This window comes from Dendrobates tinctorius, unplaced genomic scaffold, assembly GCF_039654945.1.
Source record: "Dendrobates tinctorius isolate UK_male_01 unplaced genomic scaffold, ASM3965494v1 ptg000456l, whole genome shotgun sequence".
Classification (NCBI taxonomy): Eukaryota; Metazoa; Chordata; class Amphibia; order Anura; family Dendrobatidae; genus Dendrobates; species Dendrobates tinctorius.
The window spans coordinates 78,479-96,241 of NW_027362118.1; positions in this window are offsets into that span (position 1 = coordinate 78,479).

Consider the following 17,763-nt stretch of genomic DNA (forward strand, 5'->3'; position numbering starts at 1 on the left):
GATATAAAAATTCAGGCAAATGTTCAAAAACAGCGAAAAGCAGAGATGCTTACCTGCCCAGACCTCCAAACAAATGCACTCAGGGTGAGTGCGCCCATATAGTTAGGATGGCGGCAACACAGGTGCAAGAATACTGATGAGACAACCGCTCACAACCTACCAATGTATGGAGGGGGCGGTTGCTTGGTATATTAATGCACAATGAAGACTTGTATGCTCCGCTGTTCACACAATGGTAATGCACAGCATCCAGGCTAACAGCCTATTAGTTACGCCCATACTATTAGATCAGGCGGGCTCCCAGCGCCATCCAAACGCATCCCATGTGAACAGACACCACAGTTTACAAGACCGAATGGGCCCAACTGCACCCTGAAAAATAAAGTGCAAAAAACACATATAGAAAATATGAGAGGTATTAGTTAATATTTTGGCCAAAATACGTAAGCAAGTAACCCACATCAAGCGTTGGCCTAAAAAAGTGTCAAAGACAGAAATTGCTTCTTCTACTTCCACCACTGCTGCTACTAATGTTTTGGCGTTGAAGAATTGACGGTCCAGAGGTTGGAAGTCTACAACCGCGATGTGAACGGTGTGCTTCAGTGCTATCTTGGGGAAAATCTCTCTTAAGGTTGTGTAAAAGCGTGTTTCAATACTCCAGCATTCGCTGTTCCCTTTCTAGGGCGGGAATCATCTGCAAAATTTAGTTTTATAAAATGGATCTATGTTGTGAGTTCATTTTCCCCTTCACCATTGAGGTCTGATGAACTCCCTCTTCTGGTGAAGGAAGGTAGTGAGGCTGATTACAAAGCACCTGAGCAGAATGATGATGACTGGGTGACTGGGATTGCTGACTGGATATAAGGCAGCCGACGCCCTTCTGCCTTGCGGGTGGTTACTCTGAGGGATTCTTGGAGACCAGTCTGATTCCTGCTCCTCAAAAGCTAAGTTTTCTGCTCTACTTTTTGCATTTGTGTTTTGGTTTTGTTTTGCCTTGTTTTTCTGGATTTCTGCCTTTCCCTGCTGGGTGAGCTGAATTCCTTTTTGCTCTGTCTTCAGATAATACCTGAGTACTGATATAGTCTTTTTGAAGCCTAGCGTCTTCAGGGCTTTTTTCCCTATCAGTCTGTTGGCTCTTGTTTTTGAGAGGGTATTGGCGGATTGCAGACAGCAGCTTTTCTCTTCTGTCCTATTTAGTTAGCTTGGGCCCCATCATTTGCTCAGCCTATCTTTCTATCTGTGTGTTTTTTCATCTTGCTTCACCGTCATTATATGTTGGGGGCTGCCTATTGCTTTGGGGTCTGCTCTGGGGCAGTTTAGATTTCCCTTTCTGTCTTTAGGCTGCTGTTGAAGACTGTGAGGGACAGTTAGAAATAGCGATTCTCAAAACAATATTGTGCTTTACCCAGGCTACATAAACCACCACTGTAGCTGGTGAGATGCAGAGGGGACACGATATTCTCCTTTTGTCCGCCCTCCCCCCACCTTTGTAATTCCCACAGTAAACATCGGCAGGCTCCGGCCACCTGCGGCTTTTGTAATGTATGTCTGGCCTGCCGCTTTTCTATTGGCCTGCCCTCTGTATCTGTGTGATATATTCTGTGTCCTGTCAGTAAAACGTTTGTTAGGCTAGTTTCACACTTGCTTTTTTTTGCAGCGCGTTTTTCCCGCAAAAAAACGCATTGAAAAAACGCATACAAAAGCATACAACTGCTGCGTTTTTTTCAAGCATTTTTATGAGCATGCATGAAAAAAACGCAGCGTTTTTATGCGTTTGTATGCGTTTTTAGTGCGTTTTTACCGCGTTTGCATTTTTTTCCAACATTAGGTGGCCCCTCACACTAACCCAAACCATGACTTTACTAACCCTAACCCTGACTCTAACCCTAACCCTAACCCTGACCCTAACCCTAACCCTGACCCTAACCCTAACCCTGACCCTAACCCTGACCCTAACCCTTAACCAAACCATACTTAACCTTAACCCTAACCCTAACCCTAACCCTGACCCTAACCCTTAACCAAACCATACTTAACCCTAACCCTGACCCTAATTCTAACCCTAACCCTGACCCTAACCCTTAACCAAACCATACTTAACCCTAACCCAAACCCTAAACCCTAACTAACCCTAACCCTAACCCTAACCCTGACCCTAACCCTTAACCAAACCATACTTAACCCTAACCCTGACCCTAATTCTAACCCTAACCCTGACCCTAACCCTTAACCAAACCATACTTAACCCTAACCCTGACCCTAACCCCAACCCTAACCCTGACCCTAACCCTAACCCTAAACCCCTTTAACTAACCCTAACTCTAACCCAAACCCCTAAATTCCATGGTTAACAAAAAAAAACGCATGTGCAAAAAAACGCATACATAAGCATGCCAATGCGCACATATGCGCACCCATAGGCTATAATGGCCATTTTTAGCGCAAAACGTGCGCATACGTGCGCATGCGCTTTTTTGCAGGGCCAAAAAATGCAACATGCTGCATCTGGAAAATACCAACGCACACCCCAAAAAAACTCAGCGCATGAAAATCGCATACGTGCGCATGCCAGCGCGCAGGTATGCGCACCCATGTTAAATATAGGGGGAAAAACGCATGCGCACGTATGCATTTTTTCCAGCGCAAAAAAACGCAAATGTGAAACCAGCCTTAGACTGGAAATACGTGGAGAAGCAGTGATCTTTTATATGCGCCCATGTAACCAAGGAATTCCAGCCAGCGTCATTCATTCAGACTCCAGCCAACGCAGATCGGACCTCTGAAAACACGGGGTGGTACTGCAAGAGGTACCCCAGCTTGGTAGACCCCGTTACACTCGTGGCAGACAGCGGGATATGATACCCCTTCTACAGGAGGAAAGGAAAGAATGGAAAACAACTACCAGAAGTTAAAGAGGACTACATTAAAAGATCTGGTGGAAGCCCGAGGGTTGATCGCCAGCAACAAAACAAAAGTGGATTTGATAGCAGCCATCATTGAACACGACAGTGCAGCGCCCCCCAATGTGAACATGGAGGAGACCGAATTCCAGAGGGAGGTAAAGAACAGACTGGCGTTCTATGGCCCAAACCCTGCAGTAGAGGTCATACGAGAGGTGATGGCTGATGTGCGTACTGATCTGAAGGAAAAGATGGCCGAGCGGACCAGGATAGAGCTAGCCAAGATGGAGATGGCAGAGTGGACCAAAGTGGAGCTGGCTAAGATGGAGATGGCAGAGCGGAGAGAGGAGAGTCAGCGAGCAGGGGGAGCTCTGGCCTTCGACCAGGTACCTTCAACAGTAAGCCACAAAAAGATCCAGTATAATGCCTTCCGACAGTTGGGGGAGGCAGAGGAAGACATTGATGGCTTTCTGCAGGACTTTGAGCGGCAGTGTGCCCTTCATCAAGTGAAGCCGGAGGAACGGGTTCAGATTCTGGCCAGCAAGCTGACAGGCCGGGCGGCAGACGCCTATCGCACGGTACCTGATGAGGACTGTATGGACTATGAGCGGATCAAAGAAGTGATCTTGGCCCGGTATGCGCTGACACCAGAGGCATACCGCCAAAGGTTCCGCGGACTTATAAAATGCGTAACCGATACCCACGCTGAATGGGCCTGTAAATTACGGCGGTCACTGCTACAGTGGGTACAAGGGAGCCAAGCAACCACTAAGGAGGACGTCCTCCAGCTCTTCTTGTTAGAACGATTCTTTAATGGACTAACCCCCGAGACACAGGAATGGCTTCAGGACAGGCGGCCAACGACTCTTGAGGAAGCCGCTCGTCTGGCCGATGAACATCATGATCCCAGGAGGCCGCAGTTGTCCAGATCAAAGATGGTCACTAGGGGCCCGCCCATGGACCTGGAGGGCCCCAAACCACCGAAGATTATAGGGGGACCAGCTGGAAACCCGGCCTACCACAGTCCCCCTGGGGCGCGATGTCACACCTGCCGTCAGCTGGACCACCTGCAAAGACAATGTCCCAACCGGACTCAGCATACCCAGTGGCCAAAGGCGGGAACAGCTACCTTCAGCTGGGCTGCTGTACACTGCTACCAAGGCGAAGCTGACCCGGCATTGGGAGCTACGACTAACCAAGGGGTGGAAGAGATGGAGGAAGTGCTGCATGAAGTAGACCCCGTGCAGGCAGCCCGGGCAGATAATCGACAACAGCATCGACAGGTCGTGTGGGTTAATGGGAAACGTATGCAGGGACTAAGAGATTCCGGAGCAACTTTGACCCTTGTCAAGCCTCATCTCGTCCGGGACCAAGAGAAGACGGACCGGACAGTGGCAGTCCGTGTAGCAGGGGGAGCTATACATCGACTACCCACTGCCAGGATTCACCTGAACTGGGGAGTCGGGGATGGCCTTGTTGAGGTCGGCTTGATGGAGAATTTGCCTGCAGATGTCTTGCTGGGAAATGACTTGTGGCCCATGTTGTCTGCATTCTCGGTGGCCCCTCTGGTTGAGACATATCCTGTGACCACCTGGAGACAAGCTCGAGCTGCGGAGGCGGAATCACACTCAGAGGAGACCCAGGTAAGACATCCCAGCCCTATACGTATTCCCATAGCCAGACACATTTCTTGGGCCACCCCAGATGAATTTAAGAGGGAGTTACTTGAGGATCCTGCATTAGAGGAATATCGTGGGAAGGCACAGGAGGGGAGAGGGGTACTGGAAGGGGAACAATTTGTATGTTAGCAGGGACTCCTCTACCGGATCACAGAGCAGCACCACACAGGGACGAGCCCCACTATAAAACGACAGCTGGTAGTTACCAAGCAGTATAGGCAGGAGTTACTGCGAATCTCTCATGATATACCCTTGGCCTGACACTTCGGCGTCAGTCGCACCAGGCATCGTCTGACACAAAACTTCTTTTGGCCGGGGGTAACCTATGATGTTCATCAGTACTGCCAGACCTGTGACAGTTGCCAGCGCATTGGCAAGAGGGGGGATCGATGCAAGGCCAAATTACGCCCCCTCCCCATTGTGGAGGAACCATTTAGCCGAGTAGCGGTCGATCGGATAGGGCTGTTCGCCAAACCCAGTCCGTCAGGGAAAAGGTATATATTGACAGTGTTAGATTATGCCACACGGTATCCAGAGGCGGTTGCGTTACCTAACATACTGGCAGAGACGGTGGCGGCCGCCCTGCTCCAGGTTTTCTCACGGGTTGGATTTCCCCAGGAGATTATATCGGACCAGGGTACCCAGTTTACAGCAGAGGTGACCAACCAACTGTGGAAGCTGTGCGGCGTAAAGTACATTAGAAGCGCCCCGTACCACCTGCAAACCAATGGGTTGTGTGAATGCTTTAACGGGACATTAAAACAGCTCATTGGGACTTTTAACAGGACCTACAGGGACTGGGAGAAATTCTTGCCACACCTCCTGTTTGCCTATTGGGAGGTGCCCCAAGAATCCACGGGGTTCTCCCCGTTCGAGCTGGTATACGGGAGATGGGTAAGGGGACTCCTAGACTTAGTGCTAAAACACTGGGAAGGGGAGGGCCTCATAGAAGGGGTACCTATTGTATCCTATGTGCTGGAATTCCGGGACCGCCTACAGGAGCTGACCCAGGCTGTACGTGAGAACATGCAGGCGACCCAGCGGCGCCAGCGCGTATGGTACGATCGGAGGGCCAGAGAGCGCACTTTGGAAATAGGACAGAAGGTCCTGGTGTTAGAGCCCACTAAGCAGAATAAGTTTCAAGCTGCATGGCAGGGGCCCTATCAGGTAGTGGGGAAAATAGCCGACACAATCTATAATGTCGCAGATTGTGACGACCCCAGGGTTATCCGCATATTCCACGTGAATATGCTGAAGCCCTACCGGGAGCGCCCTGAAGAGGTAGTGGCCATCTGTGCACCTGAAGCAGAGGATTTAGCCGGACTTCCCTTGCTGGATGTCTTAGGGGAAAGGACTCAGTCTAAAACATGGGACCAGGTACACTTGGGTGAAGACCTAGGCCCCCGGGAGAGACAGCAGGCAGAGGAGTTGTTGTGGCAGCGACAGAGGATGTTTTCGGGGAGACCAGGGTACACTCGCCTGGCACAACACAAGGTTGAGACCCAGGATCAGACCCCCCCCTGCGACAAAACCCCTTCCGCGTCCCTGAGTCTGTACGAGAGGGGATGCGACAAGAGATACAAGAGATGCTGCGTTTAGGGGTCATTGAAGAGCATGGTTATTAGATCGCCCCTCAGTCATCTTTTTTCTAGACTAAATAATCCTAATTTTGCTAATCTCTCTGGGTATTGTAGTTCCCCCATCCCCTTTATTAATTTTGCTGCCCTCCTTTGTACTCGCTCTAGCTCCATTATATCCTTCTTGGGCACCGGTGCCCAAAACTGTATACGGTACTTCTATGTGTGGTGTTACCAGGGATTTGTACAGAGGCAGTATAATGCTCTCATCATGTGCATCCAGACCTGTTTTAAACCCTTTACCCCGAGGGTGGTTTGCACGATAATGACCGGCCAACTCTGGAATGCTTCCATGGATCCCAGCGATTCTGAGATTGTTTTTTTCATGATATATTGTACTTCATTATATTGGTAACATTTCTTTGATATAACTTGTGTTTATTGTGAAAAAAAGGAAATTTTGAAAAATGTTGAAAATATCGGAATTATATCGGAGATATGTCACACAAAATACTTAATAATTAACATTTCCCACATGTCTACTTTACATCAGCACAATTTTGGAGCCAAAATTTTTTTTTGTTAGGAAGTTATAAGATTTAAAAATTAAAAAGAGATTTCTCATTTTTCAACATAATTTTTTTACTGACCACATCACGTTTGAAGTCACTGTGAGTCACTTTGAGGGGTCTATGTGATAAAAAAATACCCAAAAGTGACACCATTCTAAAAACTGCACCCCTCAAGGTGCTCAAAACCATATTCTAGCCGTTTATTAATCCTTCAGGTGCTTCACAGGAATTTTTGTAAAAAAAAAAAATGAACATTTAACTTTTTTTCACAAAGAAATTACATCAGATCCAATTTTTTTAATTTTCCCATGGGTAACAGAAGAAATCGGACCCCAAAAGTTGTTGCGCAATTTGTCCTGAGTATGCTTATACCTGATATGTGCAGGTAAATCACTGTTTTGGCGCATGGCAGAGCTCGGAAGGGAAGGAGCACGGTTTTACTTTTTCAATGCAAAATTTGCTGGAATTAAGATCGGATGCCATGTCGCGTTTGGAGAGCCCTTGATGTGCCTGAACAGTGGAAAACCCTCACAAGTGACACCATTTTGGAAACTAGACCCCCTTAGAGACTTATCTAGATGTGTGTGAGCACCCCACAGTATTTTTTCCACAAAAATGATATTTTTGATCCCAATTTTTTATTTTCCCAAGGGTAGCAGGAGAAATTGGACCCCAAAAGTTGTTGCACAATTTGTTCTGAGTACGCTGATACCCCATATGTGGGGGTAAACCACTGTTTGGGCACATGGGAGAGATCAGAAGGGAAGGAGTGCCAGATTTTACTGTTATTGTTTGCAGGTGCAATGACCCACTGGGAGGGGCCACTAGGTGCCAAACAGCAGAACCCCCATAAGTGACCCCATTTTACTAACTACATCTCTCAATGAATTCATCTAGGGTGCAGTGATCATACTGACACGATGGGTGTGTCACAGAAATTTATACCATTGGCCAGTGAGGACAAAATATCTACATTTTTACCACCAAAATGTTGTTTTAGTCAAAGATTTTACATTTTCACACAAGAAGTGGGTAAAATTGGAAATAAAACTTGTCCCACAATTTCTACTGAATGTGGCAATACCCCATATGTGACTGTACAGTGCTACTTAGCCATGCAGAGAGACCTGGGAGGGACATAGCGCCTTATGTCTATTCAAGTGAATGGGTCTCTGCACATGTCAGTGTGTTTCCACAGACCGTATGTTGAATAGGATAGGTCCCAACACGAATCTCTGCGGTACCCCATTGGTCACAGCGACCCAGTTAGAGAATATACCATTTATAACCCCCTCTGCTTTCTATCACTCAGCCAGTTACTTACTCATTTACACACATTTTCCCCCAGTCCCAGCATTCTCATTTTGTGTGCCAACCTCTCGTGTGGCACAGTATCAAACACTTTGGAAAAATCAAGATATACCACGTCCAATGACTCACCTTGGTCCAGTCTATAGCTTAGGCTAGTTTCACACTAGCGTTACAGGGTGCAGCGCTCGGCCGCCATTAAGCTCCACCCCCGGCCTCGCCCCTGCGGTCTGTTCCTCCTCTGATCACATGACGCTGCATACGATCAGCGTACCCTATGTTTAGCGTTGGGTACGCTGACCGTGCGCTGGTCATGCGCTGGTATAAGTTTGCTGGTGCTGCACCCTTTTGGTGCTGCGTCCAGCGCACAAAAATGCGCTGTGCTGCATTTCTGTACTGCATTTCTGTGCGCTGGGCGCAGCGCAAGCAAAACCATACCAGCGCACGACCAGCGCACGGTCAGCGTACTCAATGCTAAATGTGGGTACGCTGATCGCATGCAGCGTCATGTGATCAGAGGAGGAACTGACCGGAGGGAGCACGGCCAGGGGCGGGGCTTAGCGGCGGCCGTGCGCTGCGCCCTGTAGCGCTAGTGTGAAACTAGCCTTACTTCTTTATAAAAACTGATTAGATTGGTTTGACAGGAGCGATTCCTCATAACCCCATGCTGATATGAAGTTACACAGTTATTCTTATTGAGATAATCCAGAATAACATCCCTCAAAAACCCTTCACATAGCTCACCAACAATAGAGGTTAGAGTTACTGGCCTATAATTTCCAGGTTCACTTTTAGAGCTCTTGTGTTTATTGTTCATGTGAAGATTCACACATGTAGTAGTCAAATTATTGCACTTTTTTACCTCGACTCAGTTTTTTTTGCAAAGTTGGCATATTGTGTGAGTTATAATTTGCAATGTCAAAAAAGGCCCAGGCTAGGCAACCTTTGCCACCTCTGCGAACTGCAGACCCGTGGATGCTGCTGGTCAGAAGCACAGTTGTGGGTGATGCATCGCTCGTTGTGGCTGCCTCACTGTTAGAATCTGTTTAGTTTGTGACTATCTGCCATTTTCTTTTGGTGTTCTGGCTGCTGGTCTTTTTCCTCTGGTGCTGGGTCTGTCTTAGGTCAGGTGTTTGTATCACTCTTTATTAACCACCACCTGCCTCGCAGTCCTTGCTGGACAACAGTGTTAATCCTCTTGAGTTCTGGCTTGGTGTTTTGCTTTGCCTTCTGTGTGTGTAATATGTGCAGTGCTGGTGTGGCGCCCCTGAGGCTTCAGTCGCCACAGAGGTACTGCACCTTCTCCTAAGGTATAGTGCCCCACCATCCAGGTAAGGTGGGAACTCCCGACCGCACTCCACACCTGCACCCCACACACAGGATAGTTCAGCAGGGACCCATCCATGCTTTATGCTGGAAAGGTCAAAGGGTGCCTTTTGTGGTCCCTGACTTCATAACACGAGAGGTGCTGGGGAGGTGGGTGGAGTTAGCTATAAAAGAGAGGGAAAGTGTAGGATTTGAGTTGAGTCTGACGGGAGGTCATTCAGACGAGGGTCTGAAGGGCATGTCACACTAAGAGATATTGCTAGCAATATCGCTATAACTAGTGACGTTATAGCGATATTGCTAGCGATATCGCTGTGTCTGATACTTACCTACAACCCGCTCCCCCGCTGGTAATCGGTGATCGCGCGAGAACAGGCTGGACTGTTTCTCGTCGTCAGTTTCCTACGGCGCTTCCTGCTGTGACGACGAGTGACGCGTGGAGCCGGGCCTGGAGGACGCAGGATCGCCTGATGTGACAGGTAAGTAGTGACCCCCGTCCCCAGCGATGTCACTGGTGAGATCTGCCTGTGTGGCAGCTCACTAGCGACCACTTAGCGATGCACCAGCGATCCTGACCGCGTCATATCGCTGGTCGGGATCGCTGGTGCATCACATAGTGTGACAGTACCATGAGAGAGAGCAGGCTGACAGCAGGTCAGCCTGAGAGGAGCTCAAGGCGGAGGAAGGCAGTCAGTCAGGAGAGGCTGAGGACTGGTCTTAGAGGAATGAGCTCCCTAGCAAAGGAAGAGAAGGAGAAAGAGACGTAGACTGAAGACTACAGATTCCATAAGAGAGAGATAGAACAGATCTGAACGAAGGAGAATAGGACGGTGGGAAGCAGGCTGAGAAAGAGAGAGAACCCTTCCAGTCCAGAGAGCACAAAGGCCGGGGCCCGGTCCCCGAGGTTGATTGGATCTTTATGTCTGGCAACAGACACCGGAGGAGTAGTGAGCCGCTAACGCCTTGCTCCCATCATAGACTTGGGACACAACAGCAACTGAATAGAGAGCCAGGACGCAGTGAGGAGTCCCGGAAGCAGGCTACAGCTGTCTGTCATACAAGTAAAGACTAGGAACACCTAGAGAGAGGCATTCCAGGGTAACTAAGTACTGGAGTGCTTCGCACCTAAAGGCGCATTGGAGGAGTCGTTCAGTGAAGGTACATGTTGGCGGAGTGTGGAAGGGAGAATCCTATCCTGCCTGGAGGTTGGCTGGAGTCCTGACCTGGAGAACACAGTACGGAGGCAGGCAGTTGTGTGAACTGCAAACAGTGAGTAAAGCTTTGGAACCGCATGCTCTGGTGTCCTCCAGTTATTCCAGCACCTCTACACCTGTGTACCAGCATCACCACCATTCTGTGCCTCTCCTCATCCATTGCACCTACACTGCCCTGGGACTACAGCTCCACCTGTGGGGAGCTACACCATCTTTGCTGCACCACACCAACAGTTCCAGTGGATCTGCATGCAGCGTTGGCCTAACACCATACTTGCCAAACACCACGGGTGGTGTCACGAACTATCCATATAAACTTTAACACCATTAAAGTCACCGCCATTGATATTGGGCACCCAGGGCCACGGACCGGGTCACCGCTGCTGTGACACGCATCCCACTGACACCGGCCCGGTACCCAGTACCCCGCTGCCCTGGGTGTGAGGGCGACACACTGGGACCTCTGGTTCTGCTAGTCTTAGTTTCTGTATTCAGTTGGTTTCTGCAGCCTTCTCTGTGTTTTCTATTAGGAGGTGACTTGTTTTTGTACCCAGTCCTTAGATCTTTCAGGGACCCCCTTCCCCTATCTATATGTCTTTGCTTGAGATTAACCTAGGCTCATGGGTGGATCTATTCGCAAAGAATTGGTCGCCCACTCCATCGTAAGGTTTCAGCCTATTCATAGTGCAGGGTCAGTTTTCCCCCTTCTACCCTAGTCCTGTGTTGAAGATCTGTAACAGTTTGTCCAGCCCAAAAGAGTATAAAAAAGAAAAAAAACCCTCCCAGATTTCTGCAATATGAACAGCGTTCAAGATCTTGCTCGACGCCTGCAAGAGTTAAAGTTGGAAGTTGCCAGCTTACAGCAGCACGTGAGTAATTGCCCTGGAATCCGCTCTGAAGAACCTATGGTGGGTTTGCCTGAATGTTTTTCTGTTAAACGGCAGGAATTTTTTTTGTTTAAAAATGCATGTTTACTTTATTTTCGGATTAGACCCAGGTCTTCTGGAGCTGAATTACAGCATGTGGGGATTATTATGTCGTTATTGCGAGGTGAGCCGCAAGTTTGGCCATTTTGATTGCGTCCGGATGACCCTTGTTTGATGTCAGTAGAAGCGTTTCTCTGCTATGGGGGTATTATATGACGATCCTGATCGGGTCACTACAGCCGAGGCAGAACTCAGACGGCTGAAACAGGGTTCTAGCGACGCTGAGAGATATTGTACCCAGTTCAGACGATGGTCTGCAGAAGTCAGCTGGAATGATCCAGCACTCAAGAGTCAGTTTTTAGCAGGTTTGAATGACAGGGTTAAAGATTTACTCATTGCATATCCTGTACCTGCTATGCTGGAAGCTGCTATGCAGTTAGCTATCCGGGTGGATAGAAGATTGAGAGATAGACAGAATGAGGAGAAGGTTTCAATTTTGCTCGATCCAGTCTCTCAGGAGAGCCCCGTTGACAGTGGGGAAACGATGCAAATTGGGGCGATGTCCTCTCGTTCCCAGGAAAGGGAGAGAAGTTTCTCTGAGGGGCTATGCCTTTATTGTGGTAAGGCTGACCATTTTATTAAGCAATGTGAAGGACACATAAGCAAGGAAAAGAGAAAAAAAGGTCACTCACAGTAACCCTCCTGTTCGTATTGCATTTTTACAGTCCACAGGAATTTCTTTTTCTGGTAGTTCTACCTGTCGTGGTCATTCTATTGATTTTCAAGTGATGGTGGACTGTGGTTCTGCACTTAATTTGATTGATTGATCAACAATTTCTAGACAAGTATAATATTGATTCTATACCTTTATCATGCCCTTTTCCTGTAGTGGTGATTGATAACACTCCTCTAGAGCATGGGTGCTTTTCTCAAAAGGTCACCGGGTTTGCACTCACTGTGAATATGGAACACCAGGAATCTTTAGATTTGTTTGTACTTGATAAATTGCCTTTTCCAGTTGTCCTGGGGTTACCCTGGTAAAAAATGCACAATCCTCTACTGGACTTGTCATCAAGTATGATAAGATCCTGGGGTCAGTGGTGTTATGGGAAATGTTGTGATGTACCCATTGCTGCGGTTGTGAAAATAGAATTAGACTTACCGGTAATTCAGTTTCTAGGAACCTTCCACAACGGTATACAGAGGTTGCCTCTTTGCCCTGATGGGGGACCCGAAACACAGAGAGGTTAAAAGGCCCTCCCACCTCCCACTTGCCAGTGACTTATAACTGAGACCATAGCACCAGTTTACCTTCTGATTCCCAGATAGGAGTATAGGGGGGGAATTAGTGCCGTCGTGGAAGGTTCCTAGAAACCGAATTACCGGTAAGTCTAATTCTATTTTCTCTAGTCACCTTCCACGACAGTATACAGAGGAATACCAACTAATTTGGCACTAGAGAGGGACAACGGCCTGGAGAACTTTGCGGCCGAAGGCTAAATCCCTACTGGATGATACGTCCAGTCTATAATGTTTTGAGAAAGTATGCAGTGAGGATCACATTGCTGGCCTGCAGATGCACCTTCTTTTTCTGCCCAGGAGACTGATGTGGACCTGGTTAAATGGGCCTTGACCCCCACTAGGGGAGACATATTTTGAGCGATATATGCTTCCGCTATCGCTTTTTTTTATCCAATTGGCGATAGTGCTCTTTACCACCTTTTTCCCCTTGTTTTGACCTGAGGGATGGACAAACAGGTTCTGATAAACTCTGCAAGGACGGATTTGCTCCAAGAAATGCAGGACAATGAGTCGGACATTAAGAATATGGAATTTTTCCTCCTTAGAGTTTGCTGCATTTTGGCCAAATAATGGTAGGACGATTTTTTGGTAATGGTGGAATTCAGAGACTACTTTCGGAAGGAAGGATCGAGATGAAGGACTATTGAGTCATCTCTAACAAGCAAATAAGGTTCCCTTATTGATAGGGCTTGTAATTCTCCTACTCTCCTAGCTGTGGTTATGGCTATCAAGAAGACTGCTTTGTATGCCGGGATTTGAGGAGAACAGGAAGACAAAGGTTCAATGGGTGAACCTGTGAGCCACTGGATTACCAAGTTCAGATCCCACGGAGGGACTATCAACTGTTTCTTAGGGTTCACTCTGATGGCCGAAGTCATTAACCTCTTGATCCAAAGATGACCTGCTAGATCCTGGTCAAAAACAGAGCTGAGACCTGGATCTTCAGGGTGCTAGGCCTAAGGCCGATCTCTAAACCTTTCTGTAAAAAATCCAGAATTTGTGACATATTCGGACTAAGCGGATCCGGTAAGTTAGGTAGACAGAAGGATTAAATTTTTTTCCAAATTTTATTATAGATAGCGTTGGTTACTGGCTTCCTGGACTTTTGCAGGGTAGCAATTACTGGGTCTAACAACCCTTTGGCTTTCAGTACTTGGGCCTCAGTAACCACGCCGCTAGATTCCACTTCTGGGGATTTGAGTGAAGAATGGGTCCCTGTGAGAGGAGGTCGTCTTCTACTGTTAATAGAACCGGGCCATCTACTTGCATTTCGGTGATGAAGTTGAACCAATTCTTTTTGTCCAAAATGGGGCTACCAAGATAGTTGGGGTCCGGTGTTCTCGGATCTTCCTCAAAACTTTCGCCAGAATTGGAATTGGTGGGAAGGCATAGGACAGGTGGAAATCCCAACTCTAGGCTAGAGCATCCACTCCCCTGGATTGTCCCTGGGGTTTAAGGAGAAGGCTTCGACCTGTGTGTTTTGGTGAGAAGCATAAAGATCGATTTCCAGTAGGCCCCACCTGTCTACCAGTATTTTGACGCTTCGGTTGTTTAGTCTCCATTCCCCCGGGTGGATGTCCTGGCGATTTAGATTGTCTGCCTGTATGTTGGAAGTGCCTTTAAGATGGACCGCTGTCAGGGACAGTAGGTGTTTTTCGGCCCAACAGAATATTCGAGAGGAAATCCTTTTTAGGCTGCTGAACTTTGTACTGCCCTGGTGCTTGATATGAGCAACTGTGGTCATGTTGTCTGAATATATTCAGATGTGCTGTCCAGCAATCTGGTGACCGGTCACCAGAAGGGCTTCTTCAACAGCCTTCAGTTCCCTGAAATTGGACAATTTTCCACTTGTTGTCTGGTCCCAGAGACCCAGAACAGAATATGATTTATCATGGCTCCCCAGCCCCTCCTGTTGGCATCCGACGTGACTGTAGTCAGCGGGACCTGGGTCCAACTTACGCCTCTGCGGAGGTTTCTGGAGTTCATCCACCATGCCAAGGAGGCTCTTACTCGACCTGGCGTGTGCCCTTTCTTGTTCAGAGTACTGGAATGACTGTTCCAGTTCTCTAAGATGTGAGTCTGAAGGATTCTGGAGTGGGCTTGAGCCCAGGCTACCGATTGTATAGACGCTGTCATAAAGCCCAAGATCGACATGCATTCCCGGAGTGTAGGGGACCTCTTGTCCCTGAACCTCCTGACCTTTGATACTAGGGTAAGACGGTGGTTGTCTGGAAGGAAGGACATTTACTTTGCAGAGTCCAAAAGTACTCCCAGAAATTTTCTGGTCTTGGAGGGCCACAGCTGAGACTTTTTCAAATTCGGGATCCATCCCAGAGATCTTAATGTATCTAGAGTCTTTGACAACTGGGCTTCCATGATTGTCTCGGTGGAAGCTACTATCAGTAGGTCTTCCAGGTAAGGCACTCTGCAGACTCTGGATGAATGACACTGCTTCTGCCATTACCTTGGAGAAAACTCTCGGCCCTGAGGAGATGCCAAACGAAAGGATGTTGAACTGATAGTGCTCCACCTGATGACTCCCCTGTACCGCAAACCTGAGGTATTTTCTGTGTCTCGGGTGGATTGGGATATGAAAATAGGCATCCTTTAAGTAGATGGTCGACACAAGGAAGTATGGCCCGATCAGAGGGATGGCTGATCTTACGGATTCCATCTTGAACTTGCGATATTTTATGTGCCGGTTCAATCCCTTCAAATTTATAATATGGGCCTCGCCTGATGGTTTGGTTACCAGAAATAACCGAGAATAATGGCCCCGACCCCACTCCGATTCCTGGGGAGATCACATTTGATCCCACAAGGTCTCTGAGACCTAACCGCAGCATTGTCTGATCTTTTGGAGCCGGAAGGGAAGTGACTTTTAGACCCTGTGGAGGGGAGGAGATGAACTCTATCAATAGGCCCTCCTTGATGACATTGAGGACCCAATGGGAACTGGTGATGTTTTCCCACTGATGTGCATATCTTGAGAGTCTCCCCCTCACCGGGTCGGAGTCATTGTTTCTCCAGTTGGGCCTGCTGCTGCTGTGGGACGAGAATATTCTTTCCTTTACCTTTTGCATAGCTCCATCTCCCTGTCTTACCTTTACCTCTCGCTTGGGAGGTTTGAGACTGTGGGACATGAAAAAGCAGTTTTTTAAAAGGCTTTTGTTCCGGGAAGGCTTTTCTCTTGTCGGTGGCCTTTTCTAAGATCTCATCTAGGGCCGGTCCGAAGACCTACTCCCCCTTAAAGGGTATGGAACATAATCTGGCCCTGGAGGTGATGTCACCGCTCCACATTTTGAGCCAGAGCGCGCTCCTAGCGGAGTTGGATTGCACCAGAGACCTAGCGGCAGCTCTAATAGATTCCATGGAGGCATCCGCTAAGAACCCAGTAGCTTTATGAAGGATGGGTAGAGAGTCTAATAATTCACCCCTGGAGTTACCCTGGGATATATGGGTTTCTAATTACTCAAGCCAACGGAACAAAGCTCTAGCTACACAGGTGGAGGCGATGTTAGCTTTTAAAGTGGATGTAGATGTCTCCCAAGATTTCTTTAGGAGACTCTCTATTTTTCTGTCCATATGGTCCTTCAATTGAGAAGAATCCTCAAATGGGAGCACTGTTCTTTTCGCGACTCTTGCCACCTGAACGTCAAATTTGGGAATGTCCCATTTCACAGAATCACCTTCCAGGGGAATCTATGTTTCATATCTGAAGGGGTGCTGAGGCTCTTTTCTGGAAGTTCCCTCTCCTGCAAAATCATGTCCAGTATGTTGGCATGCACCGGGAACCCTATACATTTTTCCATTTTTAGCCCGCCAAACATTTGATCCTGAATGGACTGCGGCTCTGATTCCTATTCTAACCCCATGGTACTGCATACTGCAGATACCAGCTCCTCAATATAGTCAGAGGAGAAGAGGTAGTTTTGGATTTCAGAGGCCCTGGATGATACAGGTTCCTCCCATCTACCAGAGGACAATGTATGAGACAGGTCAGACTTGGAATCAGAGTCCTCGACCTGTATCTTTCTTTTCTTCCCTGGATAATGGGGTGGTGGTGGTGGAGTAAAAGCTGCTAGGGAAGACTGCACCTCTTTTCTGACCAGCGAGCGAATTTTCTCTAATAGGGATGGCTGCTCTGCTCTAACCACTTTGTCGGTGCAAGACTGGCAGAGTTTTTTATCCCATAATGAGGGCAATTTTATGTTACAAGTTGGGCACTTTTTACTGTTTCCGGCTTTGGGTGTAGACTTGTCTCCCTAAAACAAGAGGGAGAGATACGTCAGGAGAAAAAGGGGCCCCCAAATTATAACCACCCTCCGGACCCTCTCCCTGCATACACTCACTGTGGCAATGGCAGCGCTGGGCTCTGCAGACGCAGGGCATGAAGTGCTATCCATGCTGAGGGATTCCAGTCTTACCTCATGTGCGACTTCAGCATGCTTTTTATGCTCAATAGAGCCAGCACCTGCCCCCAGCGTTTCGGTTTCCCCCTCCTGGGTCCGTGTGGCAGCATCAGTAGCGGGCACCATGCGCTGTTGGGCACGGCCATTAGCCGGAAGTCAGTGCTCTCCATCTGGAAGCCGATACCAGAAGTGACGCGTGAGTTCCATTGATGTCACTTCCAGGACACCGCCTGTGGAGGACGAGAAGACCGGGGAGCTCCAGGAGGCCCCCGGTCCGGGATCCCTGGCCTGCTTTGACTTCTTGAGGGCGTGGGAAGGCCAGAGGGGTTCCGAAGTCACCCAGAGGGGACGACGGGAGCAGCCTAAAGGAGGAAGCGGAACGCGACCACCAGCTGCCCAGCATTTATTATACAGGTAACAAGCCTGTTTCCACGCTACTGCAGTCGCGGGCCACCACAGTGTACGGACCTCTCTCTGCTCCATGGGAAACAGGAAAGACACTGGCAAGTGGGAAGTGGGAGGGCACTTTAACCTCTCAGTGTTTCCT